The 25,941-nt window shown below is 36.4% G+C and overlaps 1 protein-coding gene across 1 annotated transcript in view; it reads left to right on the top strand.

The window, feature by feature from the left end:
- Positions 1–22,206, top strand: part of TPRG1 (tumor protein p63 regulated 1) — a 166,561-nt gene extending 144,355 nt beyond the window's left edge. The window contains exon 8 of the mRNA XM_039850533.1: positions 22,153–22,206. The gene's annotated coding sequence lies outside the window, so the exon portion shown is untranslated. The remainder of the gene's footprint in view (positions 1–22,152) is intronic.
- Positions 22,207–25,941: the final 3,735 nt, after the last annotated feature.

The raw sequence follows: 25,941 nt of genomic DNA on the forward strand, positions 1-25,941 counted from the left end.
TTCCTTATCTGTCAGAAATAATAATAATATCTATTTCATCAGATTGCTATAAGGATTACATGAAATAATTCAGGTAAAGTGTTTAACGCAGTGTCAGGGACATGTTAACACAAAATGCACTGTCTATTGCTATCATTATTATTATTATTACACCGTGAAAGTGAGGGCATTGTGGGTCAAAATATATAGTCCCTGGTGAGGAGATATTATTTTGTGGTAACACAAAAGAGGCAAATGGGGTCCTATCACATATTGTCATTAAGAAAATTTTGAGGCTTTGCATTACCCTCACGTTAAGGTTGCATTTCTTATCCTCAGAGTAAAGTTCAAAAGAATCTTCCTGGTTGGCACCAGCTGGCCTGCACAGCCTCATCCTTTGCCCTTCACCCTCCAATCCACCTGCCTACTGTTCCGCTTCCCGAAGTGCGATCAGCCCCACCCTAGTTTTCTGAACAACCCATCATCTCCCTTGTCTATAGTGCTTTACACTTGTTCCCTTGGCCTGGCAAATGCCTCCTCTAGCCTCTTTTCTTAGTTCATTCCATTTATTCTTTAAATAGCTTAGCATCTAGGCAGCCCCAAACAATCCATACATACTTTTTCATATTCTTATGACACACATTTGAATTTTTTATTTTCTTGTCTATCTACCTGGCTTGACTAGACATAGGCCCTTATGGTATATTTCAGGGAGTATATTTTTCTCGCTGCTTAATCCCCAGCTTCTAGAATAATGTCTGCCATGTGGTAGCTGCTCAATACATATTTGTTGAATTGAGCAAATATTCTACATGGTTCCTTTCTCCCTACACAAAGAATCTTGCAGCCTGAATATAATGAAAGCTTTTGTTCTACTCCTAGGTGCTGGTAAATGGGAGCTTATAAGTTGTCATCAAAATCACTGAGGTAGCAATTTCCCAAGAGGGACCCATCAAAACCTCTGACTTCACATGAACAGGGTTTAGGAGAGAACACTGCCTTACCCCGAGAGTGGCCTGGAATATCAATAATTAGGCCATGGGAAAGAGAGGAGAATGATGATTAGGTCTCTGTGCTAAGCGAGGGACTTGAAGAAGTGTAATTTCCATTGTTTCTCTGGGTAATCCTCCCTTACATTTTCTCATGATTGCCTGCAATAAGATTTCTTAATTGTCTGAGGGGTTTAGAGTGTGATCCCTCGAATGTATAATTATCTCCATTATTCAAAACAAAGAAGACACGTGCCAGTCAGAAAAAAATAAATAAATAAAAATGTAGCTTCCAGCAGAAAACCAAGCTCGACTCCCCCATTCCAAGATTCTCTCTTTCTCTCTCTTTTTTCTTCCCAGGGCCCTTGCTCAGATGAAGAGTTCCACATTCCTATTTCTGTGAGCTCTTAAATTGCCACAGAGACGTAAGAATAAGTGCAAAGGCATGCAGCATTCAGTTCAGAACAGAAGGTGATTTGGCCTCATCACACAGTAGGGCATGTGCCGGGCCTAAATGAATTTGCCACACACACTTTTATAATTGGCTCCTGTGTTTGTTTTATTTTCTCCTCATCTTTGGAAGCATTTTTAGATTATGCTCCTGAAACCTTGAAACAGTGACTTTGGTTCCTATGGCCTGCTCCATCACTGCCTTTCGCCCTGCAGATCGGAGGGCCCTGGGCCATGTAGTGTAATGAAAAAAAGAGAACGCTAGGTGGGTTCCAGCATTGCCCCTGTTACACACCAACTGTGAGACCTTAAGATGTTACTTTTCCTTGCATTTTATTTTCCTCATCTTTAAAAGAGGGAATTGGTTTATACCAGGATAAACATTTTTCTTTTTTGGTAAATGGTCAAATAGTACACATTTCAGATTCGTGTGCCATCTGATCAATGTTGCACTCACTCTACTCCACTGCTTAGTGCAAAAACAACCATGAACAATATCGGTGAGCATGGTTGGACTCCCACGAAACTTAATTTGTGGACACCGAAATTTGAATTTCATATAATTTTAACATGTTATGAAGTATGCATCTTTTTTAAATTTTTTCAGCCTTTTAAGAATTTAAAAACCATTCTTTGCACACAAGCCATACGAAACTAGGCGACAGGCTGAATTTTGCTGATTTCTGATTGACACGTTATTTCTCAAAGGAGAGTCTATAAAAGTTCAAGGCAGAGATATGTTCTAAATACACAGAAACATACTGCATTTCAAATGCAATTAATCGTGGGTGTGTGATTTTTTTTTGTTGTTTATCAAAGGAAGTTTGAAAAGACCAAGGGAATCTTTCGATTTTTATTCTGATTATCTCCAAGGCCTTCACATTCATACTTGATGAGGCCCTGGAATGGGTTGCAACTAATCTGCAGCTTCTAGGATGATTCTGGGCCACTGTGGACCAAACAACATTTGTTAAATTTCATTTATTCATGGCCATGACAGGGAGCTGAGGCATGAATAATACAAAAGGGTGGATAAAAATCATTTATACTGCATTCGGCTGTAAAATACATCATGGATATTTTTTCCTCTGAAGATTTACCTGCCTAATCCCTTTTGCTGATATGAAAATGAGTTTGCATTACCTGAGCTCACAGTGGATTATGATAGAATTGGGATGCCGAGGAGAGATGTGCTAGAACTGCAATAAAAGCAACACTCCAGGTTAAATCTTCCTCCTTGATGCCTCTTAATTCTTCCAGTCACTGAGATTTTTCCTTTTCACCAGTTCCTTTATTGCACCCTCTCATCAGAGCCCTAATGTTGTCTTTCCCACTTTGACCATGCACCCTTGGCCTGACCCCAATCCTGGGATTTCCCTGACATTTCCCAGTAGCAACATTCTCTTAGAAAACACTACCTAATTTGAATAGTTTATCGATCCATAAAGAAATAGTTAATAATGCTGTATCAATTTCAATATTTTCATTTTTAAGGCACTTTCACAGTAAAGATCTGCCTTGGCTTACGCATGAGTAGAGATGGAATAGCTTTCTATTCTGCTCTGTGTTTTTTCATAGCATCTCCATTTTTCACCCAGGAGGATGTCAACACTTCGGTTTGGCAGAGCATCATGATATATGAATGCATTCTGAGCTGATCTAGCTGCTCTCTTCCTCACCATCTTGGGCCTGTCAGTATTTCTTCCTAGTGTGCAGGTTTTCCCTAGGAAAACCTGTAGTTCACATGATGGCATGATTCTGCACAGGGTACTCTAATCACTACCTGAGATCCTGGGGGCCAAAGGAGTTCTTGTGACTTGCACATGATTCTCTTTTTTTTAAAAAAAAATAATATTTTCAATTACAGATGATATTCAATATTGTTTTATTTAGTTTCAAGTGTACAGTATAGTGGTTAGACATTTATATAATTCATGAAGTGATTCCCCTGGCACCAAACATAGTTATTACAATATTATTGACTATATTCCCTATGCTGTACTTTACATCCCTGTGACTAAGAACCAATTTGTACTTCTTAATCCCTTCACCTTTTTCAACAATCCCCCAAATGCTCTTCCATCCAGCAGCCATCAGTTTGATTATCTTAACTCACCTGGATAGGAGACAAATTAGACAGGAATAAGTCCTGTGATTTCATATAGATAAGAGATTAATAATACAAGGATAAGGTATCCTACAGGGTCTTCTGAGCATATTGCTTAAGACCCCTCAGCAGGAGGACCTGGAAAATTTAAAGGTTGAGAATATGGGAATTCTGGATTATAAATGATTTTTAACCCCTCTTTCCTGGCAAAGAATTCAAAACATTCTATTTTTCGGAAAGTTGAATAAGATTTAAAAATATAATTGATATATTTATCCCCTTCAAATTTCTTGGGTGCTGGGGCTATTCTCTTTGGCCTCATGTCCTCAGAATGGTTACTGCAGAAGCTCAGACACAGGAAAGAAGGAGAGGCTCGACTTTTTAGTTTCAAAATAGGCTTTTTGAAGCCCTAACAGAGATGAAAACTTTAAGAGAAAATGCTGTGGGACTTGCAATAGCCTGGGTCCTTTAGAAATCAATAATGAAAGTTCTGGCATGAAGTGATATTGGCATAGAAGCAATAAGCCTAGAGTGATTTTCATATTGGCCATGGTGAGATTAAGATCTGGGAATGGGAACAAGAGGAGAACAAACTAGTGAGAAGCTGAAGATGGTTTCTGAGGAAGTTACTCCCCTCACTCAATTGTTAACTTGAAAGAGTTTGAGAGTTTAATGGTTAAGTATTATATTTCCCCCAAATGAGGTCATCTGAGATTATAGCTGACCAGGAGCCTACTTCCTGAATGGATTCTGTCAGGCTTTAAAATACTTCCTCTGACGCAGGGGAGCAGTACTGAACAAGGAACGGTACTGCATCATGTCTGTGCAAAAAAAGACCAAAGAGGTGCCTCATAAGTGTCTGTAGCCTGAGAGAGGCAGGGAAGGTACCCAGAAATTATCCATGCATTTCTTCAGGAGGGCTCAGAGACAGCAGCTTGTGGGCCTAGAAAAGCCTAATGGTCAGAAAAAGGCAATGTCAAACAGAACATGATGTGGAACATATAGTAAGAGTCTTATGGGATTTCAGATAGTGAATATTTATATTTATTGAATGCTGGCTGTGTCAGATACTGTTCTAGCAATTTGGAATACACTAAAACAAAACAAAAAACAAACAGATAAAAATTCCGGCCTTCATAAGGCATTTTGATGATGGGGAACAGAGGAGTGGAAGGGAAAATAAACACAATAAAAGAGTACTTAAGAAGGTGAGAGAACCATGGGAAAAATAAAGTTGGGTGGAGCGTGCTAGAGGGGGGTGGTTAACTTTGAATATGGGAATTAAGGAAGGTCTCACTTAGCAAAGACCTGAAGAGGGTGAGAAAGAGAACTAACTATAGGGATACCCGGGAATACCCAATGCAAAGGCTTTGAAGCAGGAGTGTGTTTATGGTGTTCAAGGAACCAAGGAGGCCAGCATAGTGCAGTGTCGCGAGTTAGGAGTGTGTAAGGGAAGTCAAAGTCAGGCAGGCCACATGTATCCAGGTCACGTCGAGCCATGCCTTCACAGTAAGCTTTGGCTCTTTCTTTCAGTCAAATGGGAAGCCTTTCACTGTTTTGTGCAGAGGGATGACATGGTTTGACTTAATTTTTAACAGGATCAGAATCACCTTAGTCGTTCTGAGTGAAATAGCTCATAGAGGTCAAGGGGGAAGCAGAGACTGCATTAAGGAGGCAATTGCAATAATCCAGGTGAGATAATGGTAACTTGACTCAGGGTACTACAGCGTAGATTAATAAAAATGTTTGGTTGGGCTCTGGATGTATTAGGAAGACAGACAGAGTATCTTATGATAGAATAAATGTTGGCTATGAGAAAAAGAGAAAAAGTCAAAGATAAGCTCAAGACTTTTGGCCTGAGTAACTGGAAGGATAGAGTGGCCATTTCCTAAGTTTAGGAAGACTGGGAGAGGAGAAGGTTTGCAGTTATGAGATATCGGTATCAATCTAGGGTATGTTAAGGGTAGGATATCTTTTTTGCTTCCAGGAGGAGGTGAGATCTCGTATACAAGTAGAGGGGTTGGTGAGGAGAGAAGACAGTGAAGAACAGGGACATTGATGTTGGTAGAGAGAAATGCAAACATTTTGCACTGATACAGATTTGGCCTATGTTTTCTGCACGATGTAACATAAGCTTTCTCAGAGCTTAGATGCACTCTTGCAAAATAGAGGAGAAATCATGAATTGGCAGAGTTAAAATTTAAAGTGACCAAGAGTAACTACAATGGCAAAAATTATAGGACCTTCAATAAATATTATATACAAACGTATTACAATTTTATTTGTATATCTGTTTTATCTATTGGAACTATCGTGTGTTCTACAAATGTTAATAGCATGGGTGAAGGAAAGAATATAATTAGTGTATGAGCTTAATGAAAGAATAAACTGAAAGATAAATTTAAAAGCAGGATGGAAAATGTAAGATTAAGGAAAGAAATGTGGGGCTCACATCAACAGTTGAAATATGTATACGACGGTCTCGATCTTGTTTCTTCTGAAAGTATCCAGATAGTAGGTCTTAAATCTAGGGACCAGACTTTAGAGCGACATTGACAATCACAGAAATCTTCAAGGAGTGTGACACGAACTACTTCCTCTGAAAGAGTCATCTGCAGAAGACTTAATAGAATTGCCTTATCATCTTCACATATCTGAAAGAGCTGGCATGGACGATGGATTATATTTGTGCTCTGTGCCTCCAAAGGATAGATCAGGACTAATGCTATGGAAACTCCAGGAAAAACTGATCTCACAAGTTAAAATTGTTGTTCAAAGACAGGATGAGCTACTCTTAGGAGTTAGTAAGTTCTCTGTTAAAGGACTTTTCAAACAGAAATTCCACAGCCATTTTGCAGATAACTGTATAGATAGGGTCCAAGATCAGGTTCCTACCAAAACCTGAGATTCTATTAGTCAATAATGGCACTGTGAAAATATCAGCTGGGACAAATGCTATCTATAAAGGCTCAGCAAGATATGGGAAGACCAAAAATAAGAACAAAACTCATGAAGTCATTTTCTGTTTATACATATTTGGCAAAGAAGAATAATAACTGGCCACATAATCTAATATAGACTTCCTTTGGCTGATTTGATAGAAAGATTTTGGATTTACTTTAACCACGGAGACTCGACTATTGTCTAAATAAATACTGGATAATTTGGCAGGTAAGGGTAGTTTCAGAAGAGTGTTCTTATTCTCACTTTTTATAAACATACACAAGAAAAGAAAAAAAAAATTTCTAAAGGAGGTTTTAAAGGATCAGAGCTGGGATTGGGGATGAGGCCACAAAGCTCCATTTTACTGTGGGGTGTTATTTTTCAAATGTTTCCTAATCATGTTCCCAAGCCTGTCTGGAAGGGCCAAATTATTAGTGTTCTTAGTAAGAAGGCAGTTAAATGATTACTGTCTCATGCAAATGCGCCTTGGTTTCAGCTGAGATCAACACAGCAAAGTTACAATCTCTGTGTCACTAAATTGGCCTCAGACATTTTTTGACAAACAAAAGGAGTACTACTAAGATACTCCTTTGCCACTAAGTCATGTAGAACTTAGAACCAGGATCTAATCTCGGCTGCATACCATCTTTCTTTGAGTTTGCAGCTCAAGTTTAGAAGTTGAGCAGTCATTTTTGTGGTCCAGAAAATTTAACATTTCACATCCATTCATTCAACAAATGCTATTTTAGAACTTACTATGTATCAGCTACTATATTAGTCACTGTGGGTATAGAAGTTAATGTGGGCAATGTTCTAGCCTCAAGGAGCTCTTAGTGGGAGTGAAAATCCAAAACCAATCCGAAACCAATGCTAAGAGTGCTGTGCTATGTGCTACAATAGACGTGTGAGAGAAAACGATGGTAGTGGTGGACTTCAGAGAGTTGATGCAGGCCAACTTTTAGAGGCAATTAGGAAGATTATGTCCAGCAAAAATAGTAACATGTAATAAGGTCTGGGAGCAAGGAAGTATTAGTATCTCAAGCTGGCTGTAGGAAAAGTTGGGTAGATGTAAGGGATCAGAGGTTAGAGATAAGGCCAAATTGATGGAATGGATCCAGATCTTGATGGACTTTGTGTGATAACCTAAAGAAATGGAATTTTACCCCAAAAGTGATGGGAGACATTCTTATTTTACAAGGTTGTTGAATATTAAATAATACATGTGGAAATGTTTCAACTTCATAGATGCTAAAAAGGCAGTGTGAAAGTGAGAGTCCTTCTGGAAGCATTGGGAAGGTGTGGGCAATGGTCTTTATGGCCTCTCTAATTACTCTTTGTTTTCCATATATATATATCACATGTATTTTCAAGCTTTTTTCATTTGCTGTTGCTTTGACTTCAGCTTGAAGTGAACTCACTTCCATATTCTTATCAAAACATACCAGTCCCTTAAGGTTCAAGTGGAATCGCACTGATTTCATAAAGGCCTTCTTTAAACCGACAGCCAGAATTAATTGTTTATGTTTTCTCTGTATTACGTCATCACTTTCTCCTTGCATTTGTATTTTATTTTCCCTGATATTAGAGTTTATTTTTTTTACCTTTTGTTTTTTTCTCTGTGCCTTTTCTGAGAGCTAAAAGTGAGTATTGTTCATCTTTTATGCTTAAGACAGGGTGTCATGGTTATCTACTAAATAAATGAATGGATTCACTTGTCAGTTTGTTCAGAAGTAGTTATACTATGGCCTGCCAGAGTGCTAAGGGTTAAATGTTTCCAGGAAGGAGTTGGACATGAAATAGTTACATTTTCTGAAATAATTATTATTTACTCATCCGTTTTCAGGTCAAATGCTTCTCTATCTTGGCATATCCAGAGAATATCTTTCTTGGATCCAGGTTTCTTCTCTCCATCACAGGAAAGGAGAGCTGAGTTGAAACAGGTTGTAAAAAAAAACAGTTGAGATGACAAGACCTGGTCATAAACATTGCAGACCAATATTCCCCTATTATAATGTGCAAAACTCAGGAATGTCCTCATGGTTTAGTGTACAAAGAGTCCTTTCTCAACAACAATCTGCTCCCATTATGTTATGTAACAAACTCACCCAGAATCTTCTGAGTTTGGTGCTCTCTGCCAAGGAGTCTCAGAGATCCCTGAAGTGCAAATATGTAAGGCCCATGCAACCTCTCCATTTTATGGGCCTGAATATAGGCTCTTGTCATCGCTCCTCTGAGAGGTTAGTTCATTCGTCCAAGATCGGAGCTACTTATCAGGACTTTTTAAAACTGACTCCCCCAAATCATGTGGAGCTTAAACAGTTACCAGGCATTGACTATTAATTTAAAATTTGAGTCATAATCAGTTTCTCCTTTTTTCTCATACTGAGATCTGAGAGAATACATCTGAACTTCTAAAAACACAGATGCTGCAGAAGAAGGGTAATTTTTATGAGTCGAGAGGTTAAGACAATAAAAGAAAGCATAGTTTCTAGTTTCCCTAAAGTCCTGTTGGATCAGGCTGCGTCCCATCCTGGCTAGAGTATTAAGTTAACTGCAAACTGCTTGGAAAGCTGTATCTATTTCAAGGTCACAGCTTTGGCTGTGCCCTCCTCCCTCACCCCACCCCACCCCCTTTTTTTTTAAATCTGAACTGTTGAACAGGGGAGGGATCCAGAAGGGTGGGGAAACAGAAGGTAGAAGAGAAGGGAGGTGGGGAATGGTTATTTCAGGCCTTGCTTCTCTAAGCTTTCAATGTCTGAGATCCAGGACAGACCTTCCTGTTGTGAAACACTGGAGCAGTTGTTGTGGTCTGAAGATAAACAACATTCCAGTAGTTCCCCTAGAGGCTACCCGAGGCCTTGTGCTTTTTAACATTTCCGTGGCTCTACAATAATCCAGGAGCAGAGAGTTGTTGAAGTACCTTCTGCAGCGCACACGGCGGTAGTTTTGTGGTCTCTGTGCTCTTAAACTGGGTTACGATAATGAGCCCAGGGTGAGATCTGTGTGCCTCTGCCTGGTCATTAAACTGATGAAACACTAGCATCTTTTGTGTTGCTTTGGATGCCCTGGCTATTTTGATTAGAGGATGATAAGAACAAGGGTGTGTTGCCCTGATGTGCAAGACATCTATCTTCATTAAAGCCGAGGCTGAATTGGGACTCACTCAGGTTATGTAAGGGCAAGTTTGGAAACCAGATGCCAGCCATTAACAAAATCAACCTAAGCTTATCATGAAAGGGTTGGACCTAAAGTTACTGTATCCAATAGAATAAGCATTTCAAATAAATTTCTCAGAGATTCTTGGTTCTTATATAGGTAGGTGTGGTTTGAAAGGGCATAAAACCACAACAAATCAAAGAATAGCTCAGACATGCCTTTCACTGTATGACTGAGATTTGAGTGATGATTCATGTACTATGAATGCCAGCCCCAATCCCTGGCTTAAGTCTACCTGCAAACATCACCAGGGCCAACAAATTCATGACAACATAGCCTCTCCATTCTGGATCACTTTCTACAGTGCATCAGTAGCACTCGTACCCATTGTTGTCATTGTCCTCTACAGTCACCTCTAAGGCATATAAAGGGTGGGGGGTAGATATTATTAACCTCATTTTAATAATAGGAAACAAGCTCAGATTGATTAAATGACTTTTCCAAAATCTTACAGCTGCCACCATTTTATAAGTAAAACAATTTAAGTTTTTGTTGGCATTAAGTATTATTCTACCTTTTGTGCGTGTATATATGGGTAACAGCAAATTCAGAGCATTTAGGATGGCTATGGCAGGCAGACATCTAAAGTGGCCCCCAGTGATTCCAAAGACTATAGGAGACAGGAATTACATTTGTATATGTCTTATATATTTATATATGTATATATATTATACACATGTAATATTTATTATATATTATATATTCATATATGATATATATTATTCATTTTCTAGATATATTTAAAATTGAATTTTTTTTGTTGTGGCAACAACTTCAGTACCAGGTTCTGGATTATTGCAGTATAGGATAGCTTGAACAAATATTAAACTATAGAATGTGATATTTTCAATAAAAAATAAAAATCATATAAAATATTAGAAAGATGAATGAAAAGAAAATAACTCTTTAAATCATTAATAAATAAATACAATATTATAACTTTCTTTTTAATAAAGCTTGACACTTGACATGCTCAATTGTTGAACGAATGACATGGTAACAAATTCCCGGTAACTGAGAAAATAAATAATAATGATGAACAGATTTATGCAATCATCAAGCTAAGCAGGACGTAAAAAATAGTGAAAGAGAGCAACATCTATAATATGATGGCAGATTCACATTATATGAAGCATAGATTAAAGAAGAGGTTAAAAAGATAAATAAATATATTCATGGTAAAAATACCTCACATGTACAATGCCAGAATTTACAGTTGTTTAATATAAATGATTCCTTTTACTCTTTACAAAAATTCTGTGATGTAGGGGAGCAGGAAGAGTGGAGACTATAATTTCCATTTCACAGGAATAAAAACTGAGGACCAGAGATTTTAAAAGTCTTGCTCAAGGTTATATAAATAGAAAAGAGAAGAGGTTGGTAACCAACTCTTGCATTTGTAGCTTTTCATTAGTGCATATGAATTTATAGCTTAGCATTTTATGACAGTATGCATGTCAAATTGTGTATGTGTTTAAAAAATGTATAATTAGAGTTTTGGTGGCCAATAAATATGGACGCATGGAAAAAAAGTAAAAGATGGACTCCAGATATTTTTAAGCAGCAGAGGAGTAATTGCAAAGTAATTTTGTTTGCCATTAAAAGTCAATGAAAACTTTCCAATTAAAGTAGTATTTGAATACTTCAAGAACTGTGTTCATATAAACCTTTCATTTCTCTTTTGGTTATGCTTGTTTTGTGCTTGTTTATTTTTAGGAAATAGAAGTCAAGATCTGTAAAATTTTCTTATAAAAAGAGGATGTTTCTTTTTTTTAATTTAAAAATCAGTGTCAAGTTAAAGATTAAATTTAACATAATTTTTTATAATCTTTTTTTTGAAATTTACTTTAATGTCTGATATGGACTCATTAGACAATGAAGCATGCTTTGCCAAAAAAGTGTGGTGAGAATTCATTCAACAGACACAGCAAGAAGGGAGAGTGTGACACTTGGTGGTGGGGAACCAACAAGGATGGCAGTCATGACCCTATAACTGAGGAGCCTGTGATAAAGGAGACAGTCCTGACTCCCCGCTTTAAACTGGAAGTTCAGGGTCAGTGAAATTAGCAGATGTCAGAGCCGAAAGATCCATGGGCCATTCATAGACAAAAGATAAGAAGCCAAAGAAAGAGAGATACTTGCAGGTTATTGAGAAGAACAGTAATCTTCTATGATTTCCACTCTTATTTCCTCTGCTCATATTTAGAGGAATGACTAAGGCCTCACTGCCTGTTCCAATTCACACGGGATGTAGTGATGAAAGGAGAAAGCATTGTGTATTACACTATCACCATGACCTCCGGGAACTACCCCCATCCCTTTCCCAGCTTTTCCATGGGCAAGAAGAGGATTCTCCTACAACCCTCTATTCAGTGACTGGTACTGAAGCTTGATCATGACACGTCTCCAAGATCCCCCACTTGTTTAGCTGTGCTCTGTCATTATGGCATAAAGGAAAATACAATGCACTAGAGCTCAGAAGTTCTGTTTCTGCGCTTTCTATCTGTGAAACCCAAGACCAGTTCCTTAATCTCACATGGCCTCAGTTTTTTCATCTCTTACCCTACATGAGTTTTAACAGTTCTGACCATGAAACCTTGCCACATTTATGAGCGTTAAGTAAGATGGAGAGTACTAAGATTCATAAACCCTGAAGGACGAGATAGGTATTAATTATCACTATCTGTTTCCAAGGGGAGTATAGAATAGTGGTTAGAAGTTGAGGATCTACAATAAAACCAAGTTTATTCAAATGTTTTTTTGCCACTTACAAGCTGTTTGAATTCAAGCATGTTCTGTAACCTTGCTAAATCTGTTTTGTCATTCCGAAATGGCATTAGTATTTCTTTCTTCCCCAAATGAATTATTTTGAGGGTTAAACTAGTCAGTGCCACAGTGATTGGCACATAGTAAGCAATCAACACAGTTTGCTATTACTATAATTTTACAAACTGTGGCTGCTGTTATACCCAAAGTCTGAAAGTGCAGAGTCTTTCTGGAAGTCTACTCTAGAATTCCTTACACTGAAGCAATTGCCTGGGTGTTCTTTTTAGCAAATCTTTATTTTTTACTTTTTATTATTATTTATTATTTTTTACACCTACAGCACCTGGTCTTCTTAGGTGGTCTCCCATCCCAATACTAACCAGGCCTGACCCTACTTAGCTTCCAAGATCAGACACCGGGCTTGTTCGGGGTGGCATGACCATAGACCATGGACCGTGGCTCCACTGGGGCACGAACCCAAGTCCTGCTGCGTGTAAAGCAGATGTGCTAACCTTTACACTATGGAACTATGTCCTCCTCTGAGCAAATCTTTAACTGTCCTTGGCAATTTCATTATTCCCAAAGTTTAAAATGCGGTTATTTTTATAGTGAGCAGTAGACATTTAAAAATCAAAAAAATTTTTTTTTTCTTTCAAATGTCTTCTATATTGCCTTTATATTTTTTCTGGGAAGATAATGACCCTCTAGAGGGAATAAACCATATTGGAAAGATCACTGGACTGGGGGTGTAGTCTTGGGTCTGCTCCTAAGTCATTTTGTGGCCTGTCACTTTATATTTCTTTTCTGAGAATTCCAGTTTCCCTTTGGGCAAAATGAGAGGAGTAAGACTAGATTTCCTCCATGTAGTAAAATGGAATGGTAATCATGATAAAGCATCTAACAGTTTCTGGTACAGGGTTAGTACTAAATAAATAGTCATTTTTCTCCCATTCTCCTTTGTAAGGAATTTCCAGTTCTGACATTCTATACTTTTAGAATTGTGACTTTTGGCAAAGTGAGACTCAACTTAGACATGCTGAGGTGTTTAACATAAGGGCAGAACCTAGTGGAAAATGTCCCAGGAAATTAGAAAATGGTTTCTTGAACTTAGAAACTCTTCTAGTCTACCTCTCAGATAACTTCTTTGATAATAATTTTGTGACTTCTTTCCAGTGGAGGCCATAACACTATTGGATACAAAGCAGTATGTATTTTGAGTTATTTACCCTAAAGTGATGGTGTATGTCTTAGTACTATGCCATACAGAGTGAGCCACCAGAGTCCTTTGGAAATCAATGTTTACTAAAGGGGGATGGACTGTATTGAGCCAGCCCTACAAAACACACAGAGAACTGAACTGGGGAACCGTCACCTAATTAATTTCTCTAATTGGCTTTTTATTATTATTATTATTTATGCCTACAGCACCTGGTCTTCCTAGTTGGTCTCTCATTTAAGTACTAACCAGGCCCAAACCTGCTTAGCTTCCAAGATCAGACATAGGGCTTGTTTAGGGTGGCATGACCGTAGACTATGCACCATGGCTCCACTGAGGTGTGAACCCAGGACCTTCTGCGTGTAAAGCAGACGTGCTAACCACTACCTTTAATTGGCTTTTTAACAAGCCAGCTCCACTACAAAGATATTATCTGTTAGAGCTGAAAAAGGACCTTCAATATCCTCTCTAATTATGTTCCCTATTTTATAGAAGGGGAAACTTGGCATGGAAGAGTACGAGTGACTGCTAAGGGGTCAGAGATCAGTAGAGAAGGAAGCACTGGAAGCTAGATTTCTGGACTCCTAGCCACTATATCACCAACACCTAAAAGTAATGTCAAGGGATAGAGAATAATTTTTTTTCCATGTTAAACTGAACTTTCCTGTGCCAAATTTTCTAAATCTCCTCTAGACACACTGATGTGCCTAGATGTTAAGTTCAGTAACTTAACAGAAAATGTTTTGTATTCCTTAAATAAAAAGCACTGCAGAAAGCTATCAAAAATGACCTTGAGACTAAAGCTGCTGCCCTTGCATTGGGCCAATTTCTGGTCGAGGGTATGTGTTGAATATCATTTACTAAATGGAATCTTAATGCATGGATTTCAGGTTTTTGAGCTGACGGTTTAGTTGTTCTGTTGCCCAGCTATCAGAAGTATATGCTATATAGTTTCTTGCCTCCGTTGCCCTGTGGGGATATTAGTGCTTGGTAATGTCAGGGCATGGGTTCTGCAGAAACCAGAGTGACCAAGGTGAGGTCGAGTGGAAGCCTATTGACTAGGGGTGACAGGATTTTGAAGAATCCTGAGAAAACTGATCAGCATCATGTACATAGAGCAGATATTCTCAGTCTCGAGCATGCATCGGAATCACCTGTAAGATCTGTTGAAATACAGGTTTCAGGACCTACTCCCAGAATTTCTGATTTAGTAGGTCAGAATAGGTCCATAAGATTTGCATTTCTAGAAAGTTCCTTAGTGATTCTGATGGTACAATCTAGGGACCACACTTTGACAGAGACTGGCATACAGCATCATATGTTGATGCATACAACTGATATCCCGTAATTTGAATGGAATATAAAGAATTCTGGGTGCTCTCTTTGTAATGGCCTCTCTGGGCAAGGACTTCAGCTTATTCCTTTGGGTCAACTTGGGTCTTTAATGAGCTGGCTAGCATTTAGGAAGGCATTTGATATTCTGGTTTTAATGTAAACACTTCCCACCTGTCCCAAGTATGTGTATCCTTTTCCAAGAGCCTCAACATTTCTGACATTGGTGGAACCCTAATCTTCTCTCTCCTCCCCTTCTCACTCTCTCCCTCTCTCCTGGCCAGCATCTGTTCTTTCCACAGCTGTGGTTCTTTCATTCTGTCTGCCTCTTTTTCTTCTTGTACCCAACCTCTTACTACCCCTTCCCCCATTAGGATCAAAATACTCTGTTTTTATTTATTTACACCACAGCTGTCAGTGTTGTGTCTGGGTCACTGCAGTGCAACTTGCACAGAAATGCGATCCATGGAGAGTCATGAAAACTGCAGATACTTGTAGTAACCAATATACACACACTCAATAACACAGACACCTTTCTTGGTCCCTGGGTTGGTCTGAAAATGGCTGGCTTAAGGTTGTGTGTCAGGGTGACCCCAGGAGGAATGAAGCCTAATGGTGTTTGGAATTTACACCAGGCCATTTAAAGGTATTGAACAATTCTGAGTATTTAAAACTTAAGCACTAGAAAAGGGGACAGAATTGTTCTATGGAAAGAGCTCTAAATTAAGAGTCCAGAAATTAAAGTTCTAATTTCAGTTATGCTACTAATAAGCTGAGTGACCTTGAACAACTTCCCCCGCCCCATCCTTAAAGTGCAAAAAGTGGGCTTGATGATTTCCAAAGTCTTGTTCCCAGTGGATCTAAGTTATGGAAAAGTGGAGACAACATTCAGTGTTTGATTCCTAAATGGTGGTTTCACATCCTAAATGACCCCAGGTTGAGTTCTAGGGTGTTTCCAGTCTTTCACTGGGGTAACTGCAGAATTAGAAAGTGTAGGGTTTTGAGTCAAAGAGACGAGGGCAGCAAAAGTAAGATAAGTCAATAAATCAATGAATGAGGATTGATTCAGCGAGTAATATATTTAAAGAAGATTTGAGAGAGGCAACCTGACAGCCATTAATTTTACTAGTGGTGAAAAAAGCACTAAACTGGAATAGATATAAGAAAGGTAATGATATGGAAAAAGAATCATGTGATACAGAATACAACTGACTAGACTTTGTGAGTCTGTGCTATCATCTATCCTTCATCTATCCATGTTCTGAACTAAACCAACCTGAAGGATAAGTAGCTCAGAGTCATGCCAATAGCAATGAGAGAAGTGAACTAATGTGTAAAATGAATGAACCGTATGTAAAATTTTACTTCGATTGCACTGATTTCTCACCTTACTAGATAATCTTTCTGGGAAGTACTTAGCATCATATTGGTTAACGAAAAATAAGTCATTCTTAATGCCCAAAGTGCAACTCTATGTAAGCATAATTCATTTTTCTTTTTAGTGCTTTAATATTTTTTGTTACTGTGATGACCACCATGAATATAAAAAATTGTATTAAATAATTTATTTTTTCAACCCTATTAAATTATAATACATAACCATACCCTCTTTTTCATTTGATTAATACAATAATCTTATGTGGTGGCCAAGTAATCATTATTATTTTCATTCTTTTCATTAGAGATATGGGATCAGATTTTATAATGGACTTTGCTAAGTTCACGCCGATATGTGTCACCTAAATGTAATGTAATAAGATGTAACGTCACCAAAATACAAACCTTAATTATCGTTAATTACTTAAAAACATTTGAAGTCTTGGAAACAGGGACTTACCTGGTTATGTAAAGATAGGTAAAATATGGTTTCTGCCCTAAAAGACAGGTTCAGTGGAGAAAGTCAAGTGCGTAAAAGAGTGGGTACAATAATGAGTTACAGGTGCTGTGATAAACTTACTGTGTAGGCACACAAAGTTGGAAACTTTAGAAGAGGAAGCAAAACTTTATTTTGTTAACTTGTAAGTTATGAAAGGCTCCTGCTGACATATTTAGACTGCATTTTATTATAATTCTATTTCTTAATATCAAACAATTCAAGATTTAGGGTACATACCCCTAAGGATTTATGTAAAATAAATGCCCTCTAGAAACCTTGACTGTGATGTTCATTTCTGTGAAACAAATACTATTTATCACTTCATATAAATTATAAGTCAAACATATTTCCATGGTGATAAACATCTCAAAATATGATTTTTGAAAATATTTTGCTGAGGAAAATATAAGAAAGTGAGGCATTCTGTGTAATATTCAGATATTGGTCTACAGCAAGCAGGTCACATTTACTTCACAGGACCTTCACTACACTGGAGAAACTTTTAAATTTAAGAATTTTCTCTAGCATTTTAGTCAGTCCCCTCCTTGCTTATTTCTTACACTTCATTTTATGTTTTCTATGTTGGTAAATTTCCAACCTAAAAATTCCGCTGGGAATAGAGGCCATTTCAATAAGGGGTAGTGGGGGAGGTTGCTTATTTTTTATATTATTTTTCAAGTCTTTGACTCTTTTCAGAATTAAATATTTGTTATTCTAGAGCATTAGGAAATAAACTCACAAAGATTACATAGAGTATAGTTGTTTATAAAGTAAATCAATATGCCTGGTAACATTTACTCATTAATTTCTTCCAATGAAAGACATGTTCTAAACTTTATATGATGAAAGAATTGTTCACTGAACATATATGCAAAATTCCATTAATAAATACTTATTAAGCAAGAACAGCTATACTGGGTAAACTAGTGGAACTCTCAAGGGGGCCTTAGGATTGATTCAATTAACTCTTTTCATTTTAGAGAAATTCGGTTATTACCAAAACTCACCCAACAATTCAGAGGAAGAGGTGGCATTAATATCGCCCTATTGATGTCCATACTCAGAGGCTATTTTCTTATAACTGACTTAAGATCAATAGTATTTTTAAACAGGTAATTTTTCCAATTCCAACAATTTCACCACAAATGTAGTTTAATCATAGATTCTTTAGAGCTTTCTAGTTCACCAGATAGTGTACCAAATCCTGCTGAAGCTATTTGTAATAATGATACTTGTAAACTTCAACTAAATATTTTCAGAGTTCCTAAGTAAATTGACAGTAGTATTCTACAGTACAAAGATCCCTGCTTTGTCAGTCAGTGGAGTCCTATTAACAATTTTCTGGAAACCCCTTAGGCAAATTCCTGAATTTCTCTAGGTCCTCATTTTATCTTTAGCGAAATTATGAGATCTGTTTAAAAAAATTTTTTTTCTGATATTTTGACTGGATAACTCAAATTTGGCTATTGTGTAAATATTCAGGATGATAATGACAAGAAGAATCTCATTACGTTAAAGGATATTTCCTCTCCTACATATTTTGATTAGTGTCTCATTGATTTAAGTGCTTTATATCACATTTTTGTTTTATTTTTAACATGTTTATATATTCTCTTCAATGTATGATGACTTGGGTTTTGTTTGTTTGTTTGTTTGTTTTACCTAAAGATAACTGTGCCATGAAAGAAAATGGCAATAGTATCCTAGTCTCTTTCATGGGAAGACAGTTCATTTAAATCTAACTGTGAATAGACTGTTAACATCTCTATGCTTTTGTTTATGAAATTGACAAAATTTTAGGCTTGGATGAAATCAGCTCATCAAAGTGTGAGAGGGATGTGGTGGCCCACACCACCACTGGAGAGTAGACTAAAGATTCTTTTTATGTGGCCTGAAGTTGCAATGGATTACTTCATGAATTCTTTCCATATCTAATTCTCATGATTCTGCAATAACTCTACTTCCTGAACATAAAAATAGTCTGTTAGCAGAACAGTGAAATGGTGACTCCCTTTCACCCTAAAAAGGAAGGTTCCCTGTGAGGTGAGTACCCCACAAAGTTGGACAGATCTGATTCTCAACCAGATTTCCCTTTTTTCAACTCTAGTGAAATACCACCATCTAATTTTTTTAAAAACCACTTAATTTTTGAGGGACTGATATGCCTGAGAATACCGAGATATAATGGACACATTCTTGGAAGAGAAAGGTACTCTAAAAATATAAATATCATTGACCTGGCATCAAGAGACTCTTACTCCATCCCTTCCTTCCCCTCCCCCTCCTCATGTAGTCTATCTTCAGTAAAAACAGTATCCAAATATAAAGTAGATGGGTCGTGTCCCATTCCATGGGATCTTGAAATGTCTGTACTCAAAGCAGGATAAAGCTAAAGCTGTGTTTAAAGTGTCTTAAACTAGGGCACCAAAGGCAGCTGCTCTTATTTCCAGCTGGATGCCTCAGCCGTGCAGTGAAAAAGGTCAAGGCAAGACTTACCTTGACGATTCTCATTTCCAGGCATTTAGAGATTCAGCTGTGTAGATTGCTGAAGGCAAAAAGCTGACAAGTTCAAAGCAAAACAAAACATAACAAAACAGAAACAATAATCAGAATAATAAAAATTATTCCAACATGTTTCCTTTTTTAAAGGAAATAATCCATTTAAAAGTGTGAATAATACACAGTACAATCTTTACTATTTAGAATGATAAATTTTTATGTTATTTTATAGCTCATTTAACTCTGATGCTTCTGATTTTTGTAGTTGTTTTTACTCAGGGTGAGTTAGATATTCAGAACTTTTCAGGTAGATGTTGGTGACTACATTCAGAAAATAAGATAAATCTGTGTAGAGTCTTGGTCTGTAGCATCAGGATAATAGGTAATGACTTACAGTCAGAGAAAAGTTTTTGTTATTTTCTTTACTATAGTACTTACCATTTATTGAGAGGCTACCTTATATCAGGCATTGTATTAAAATATTTGCTTATGTTACTTCATTTTTACTACAGCTTATGAAATAAGGCATGCTTAGTGTCATTTTATAAATGTGGGAAGCAAAGCTCAGAAAAATTAAATTAACCAAATTTACACAACTAGATAGTGGCAGGTCAAGGATCTAAACTCAATTCAACTGTGCTACAAGCCTATCTTTAAAAATACTACAATGCATGACAAGAAAAAAAAATAAAATTGTAACTGATAGTTTTCTTATTCTACCCTAGTACTTTTTTTTTTTTAACAGCATGATACCACCCAGACAAGGTAGGTAAATCTAAATTTATTTACTAAGGAAAGAGATAACAGAACAACATGAGTAAAAAAGACTTATATTATGGTTTTTGAACTTCAAAAATAAAGCCCTTGGAGATGGGCAAAAACTAGTTAATTTTCCACTACCCCTATTTCCTCTTCCTTCTAACACACAGCTCAGTGTTACTTCCCAGCCTCTTTTGCAGTTAGGTGTTGCCATAACATATGAGTGGAAGTAATGAGCGCCATATCCAGGCTGGAGAATTAGAAAAATCAACACCTCCACATGGGATAATCCACACTTCTTTTTCTTCCCATTGAAGAAATATGGTTCCATAGCGTTAAGCAACCCCAATTTGGATTTTATGTGCCATATACTAATATAGGTGACAATTAAAAGGAATTTGAAAATAGATTTAGGAGGCTATCTGATGAATGTGCACCTGTAGCGGGAGGGGGAGTTTCCCCACTTGGAGTCTAAATAAAGATTTCCTGAAAACCTACAGGACAAATGACTTGGTCTCTTGAAGATAAGGTGTTTTTTGTTTTGTTTTGTTTTTGCTTTTTGGTGTGTGAAGATTAGTGGCGCCATTACTCACAGATAAAAGTAGTTTTATAAGACACATCAGTCAATAACAATAAATCTTTCTTGTTTGGATCCCAATTTAAACAAATTTTTTAAAGAGCAAAATATTTATTAAACATTTTAAATGTGAAATATACAAATATTAAGTAGATATTTGATATTAGGAAATTATTATTGTTTTTTAACACTAACATATTTTGCTTTTTAAAAGCATCCTTATCATTTAGAGATTAGCTAAATGTTTAAAAAGGAAATGATATGATGTTTGGGATTTTCTTCAAAACAGCATTGGTGGGGAATGGGTAGGAGTATAGATAAGACAAGATTTATTTGGGGTAGATGATTGCTGAAGCTGGGTAATGAATGCATGGGGTTTATTATACATTCATATTTTTGTATATGTTGAAATTTTCTATAATTAAAAATTGAAGAAAGAAAAAAGTATTTCCTAGGTTGAGGAGAGAAAAGAGTTACAAAGTAATATATATGTAGATAATACGAGACTGCTACTTTCTCTATCCCAGACCATAACCTTGGGGAAAATAATCAAATTCTCGTATAGATTGGTCAAATTAGAGAGCTGCAAGGCCTGTGCCTTGCTTTCCAGGAAAGCCTGGACAAGAAGCAAAACCCAATGTGGAAATAACTGCATGATGTATGCAAATAGGGCCTTGGCCTCACAGAGTCTCCAGGAACAGCAGTAAAGAACAAAGGAAACACAGAGAAAGAACCAGACCTCTTGGCTAGGAGAATAAGGGATGACTGAGCAGTGACTTGTGTGGACTGAGAGACATAAATCAAATTTGTGGGAATGGTTAGATGATAGTAGAGGACCAGATGCCTCCTCCTGCCATAGCATAAAAAAAAAATCCTTTAGAACTTAGATAGAAACCTGGGATGAGGAGAGAAACCCTAAGATAACCAACATTAAGTTTCCACCACCTATTAGGATAGAAATCTAACATATACAATAGGTTGAGTTATATAAAAATAAACAAAATTAAAAATTTTGCTCACCTGCATATTTGAGCCACGATTTATACACATAACAATTATGCCTTTTAAAAAACCAGTGATTACTTCTTCTAATTAAATGTACCCCAGATGAAGCTTAAAACACACCCTTGGTTTTTTTGTTTGTTCATTTGTTTGTTTTTCCCTCTTCATTACCTTCATCTTAGTTGTTGAAGGCAGTTAAATATTTAAATTCTTAATTCCTATGGGTAAAGCTCTTCCTGGAAGATGAGAACTCAGTTGGGGGCTGTGCTCTGCTAGTGACTCTGTGCTACAAGCAAAAATAATTTGCTTCTCTTAACCTGTTTCTTTTTCAAATGAAATGAGGCTTTGACTAAATTTTTATTCAAATTCTCTTAAGAGTGGGGTTTTCTGTTTTGTTTCATTTTGTTTTAATTTTTGTTTTGTTTTGTTTTTGTCCTCCAGGTTGCCAAGAATGGTAGAAAATGTTCGACTACACTGTGCAGGTTCACTAGTTAACCCTGTAGATTTTGTGGATTATAGCCTAAAACAACCTTTCTCAAGCCGGATTAGGAGTTGGGATAGAAGTTATCAGTATTTTATGTCCCTAATATACTGGGGAAATCATAGAATGAAAAATTCTAAACATTAGAAAGAATCTTAGGATTATCTAATACATTCTCTTTTGACCCAGAGAGACAAAGTTATTGGTCTGACATTACAAAAAATAGTGGTAGATCGGGCTTTGTACCCAAGTTTTTTGGTTTATGGTCTAGCTATCTTTTCATTATTTCTTTCAGTCTCAAAGATAAAGCTCATCTATTTTTCTTTTTTTAATTCCAACTACGATTACAGAGCATCTGCTATATACAAGGCACTATGAAAGCTTCTGCATAGACTATGTGAGTCACTGGAGGATGGGGTGGAGAGAACTCACATTTTGGGGAGAAAGGGGCACCCATGTTAGTTAATTATACCAGATAATGCAATCCAAGTGGGCTTTGATGAGAGATTTCTTAGAGGACTTAAAAAAGTGTTTTGGATGTAAAGTTGAAAAATAATACAGTTCTGGGAGAAGAATGATATTTGAACTGGGCCTTGCATTTTGGGTTATATTTTGTGAAACTTGGAATGAGAAGAGTTGGAAAGGTAGTTCAGAGGAAGCAGAGAGCATCACTAAAGTCTGAAAGAAACAGAACTTAGAGCATTTGGGGAAAATCTTCATTATACCGATGTACCCAGAATCACAGAATGTCTAGAAATTAGTCCTCGGGTTTGGACTTTCCCATGGAAGAGGCAGTGGCTGAGCTATCAGTTTAGTGGCTAAAGGAAACAGGCAATGACATGAGCTCTGTGGACACAGTGTTTCTTAAAATCAGTTTTGGAGTTTAAAGAGGCTTGAGGTGGACAATGTTAACCAGATCCCTGTTTGAAAAAATACACATGTTTTTGCATGTTTCAGTACAGCACATCTAACTGTGGGAAAGTTATAGGGAGGAGCATTCTCTAAGTCCCTAAGGAGGTAAATGAAATTGGACTTAGATTTCCTGGGAACATGAAGTTTAAAATCTGAATTCAACTGGGGACCAAATTAAGACTGGGAAGATGCTGGCTTCAGGCCAGAATTCAGAAATACGATGGTAAATTAACTTAAAGTGGTTTAAATAGTTTTAACTAAAACCCTTGGCCCATAAGAGCTTTAGGGCTGTGTAAGGGCCTAAAATAATTCACAAGTTTGCATTTCCATGGTGACAAGAACAGCTGACATTGTCTACTCTGTTTTTTTTCCTGAGGGCTTATTTTGACATTGTCTTACTTTCATAGCCTATAAAGTTTAGCTTTTTGTAATGAAAATCAATAATCAATTCTAAAACTGACAATAAGTTTGCCAGGCTTTAGAGTTTTTGTCAGTTCCCATCTGGATTGCCTCTGCCTTTGTATCTGGATGGTACTTGCAAATAAATATTGTCCCAGGGGAATCACTTATGCCAAGGAAATAGAAAAATAAATGAAATCTGTATGCTTTCCTATGATAGTGGCTGATCGTGTAAAAATCCCCTCCGTATGCTGTTACTTGAAATACTGTGTAAGTCTCTAAGAGCTCTGGCTCTAGAGCTCAATACCTGATTTTAATTCCACTTCTACTACTTTCTAGCTCTGAGACCTTGGCAAACTTTTAACTTCTCTGTACCTTAGTTGCTTCATCTGTAATTGGAGATGATAACGGCTATCTCATAAAGTTGTTTCAAGGCTTAAATGAATTATCATATGTAAAGAATTTAAAATAGTATTGACAGACAACAATCTAGTGTTTTCTATATGTGTTAGATGTAATAATAATAGTTATTATTATTAATTATTTGTTTGCATCAACCACCATTCTCACCCTGCCAACTATACCAGACTACCTACACTTCCCAATCAGGCCAGACATGTCCACACTTCTTCACTTTTTCTTACATAGGCTATTCTGATAAAATAAACTTCCCTCATCTCACCTCTTGTTGAATTTTCTCGTTCTTTAACCTGTGGATACTGTGATATTTTATTTATGAAGTCTACTCACACTAAGCCCTCATCTAGCAAGCCCTAGGCGAATTAACTGCAACTTCTTCTGTGCTCCCATAACATTTTCCACATTGTATCATCCTTACTTGTTTACTCTACTAAAGTGAATTTCTTGAGTCCACAAAATGTTGCCCATCAGTGTCCTCTTTCCAGAGCCTGAGGGAAGGTCTTTTTTTCAAAAATGTGCTCTATATATAGTCATTGAATTAATTAATTAGATATCATTGTGCATATTGATACCAAATAAGTAAAATCATCAGAATTCATGAAAATTGCAACAAAGATATCACTGAAGTTGTCAAACTCTCTAGAAATGATAATTTAAATAAATTAATACTACATGCACAATTATAATGAAAAAGTTTAATTTCGATAAGAAAAGGACTTTTCCAGAATATTACTTTTAAAATAACTAATACCAATTAGTTTTTATCGAGCATGAAAAACAATTATTCCAGGATTTCCCCCCTATAACCATTACAACGAATTTTTTCTAAAATTGTGAAGATTTATAACATGATATCTTCATCATACTTTAAAAGCTTTTAGGTCCACCAGGTGTTTTCTATCTAGTCCCTAACTCTTTAAGTTATGTCATACTTATACACACATGAATACATATACGCACACACTATCAGCACCACTGCCACCATCCCATTAATCCGATGCAGCCTCTCATGGATTCCCCCAGTAAATTAATTATTTTCATGACTTTGTATTGTTGAGCCATCTAAAATGGGAATATTAGCACCTTTGAGAATACATGAAAAAAAAGTACCCTTAACACAAATAAGTCTAAAAACTAAAATATTTCAGATAACTCAGTAGATATTTCTTAAAAGATAAAATGTAAATTATTATTTTAGTTTAATGGAATTAAGAATGGAACAACGGCCATAATATAATAATGATACTGTAATGATAAATGCAGCAACCTGCCAAGAATAGAGCACAATTATAAACTTAGTTACTAAATAATATTGCCTCAAAATACATAATTCACAAGATGAATTGAATAAATTCATAATCTCTGTGGGTGATTTTAAACATATATGTGTCAGCAACTGATCTATCAATAAGAGAAAATTTAGCACCGAATATAGAAGATTTGAAGACAAAATTAACTAGTAATTCTTTGCTACTATACAAGCAATTAGTCACAAATACTTCGAAGAATTTTAAAGCAACAATAACATGTTTTTAAATGAAAGTGAATTAGAAGAAATCTATATATAAGAAAATGCCCACACCCACATCCAAAAAGAACATATATTTGCAAATGAAGAGACACATTCTGAAATAAATAATGAGTTAATGAGCAAATCACATTCAGCTCAATAAATTACAAAAGAGAAACTAGGTAAAACTAAAGAAATTTAAAGGAAGGAAATACAAATGCTAAGAGCTAAAAATAATTTAAACAGAAAAGTAAACAGCAAAATCAAAGGTCAACTTTTAAAAAAAATAACTAACTTTAATTGGATGGATCTCTATTTAAATCATTAGGAAAAAAAGAGAAAAGACAATGAATACATGTAAATTACTCGATAATCAATATAAATATTTAATAAATAGTATTACATTGTCCACAAATATTAGTTATAAAAACATGATTGTTTTTTAGAAAAACATGTTAATTATAAATTTGATCAAAGAAAAATAATAAACATGAATTAAATGAATAAC

This window comes from Pteropus medius, unplaced genomic scaffold (genome assembly GCF_902729225.1).
Source record: "Pteropus medius unplaced genomic scaffold, Ma_sr-lr_union100, whole genome shotgun sequence".
Taxonomy (NCBI): Eukaryota; Metazoa; Chordata; class Mammalia; order Chiroptera; family Pteropodidae; genus Pteropus; species Pteropus medius.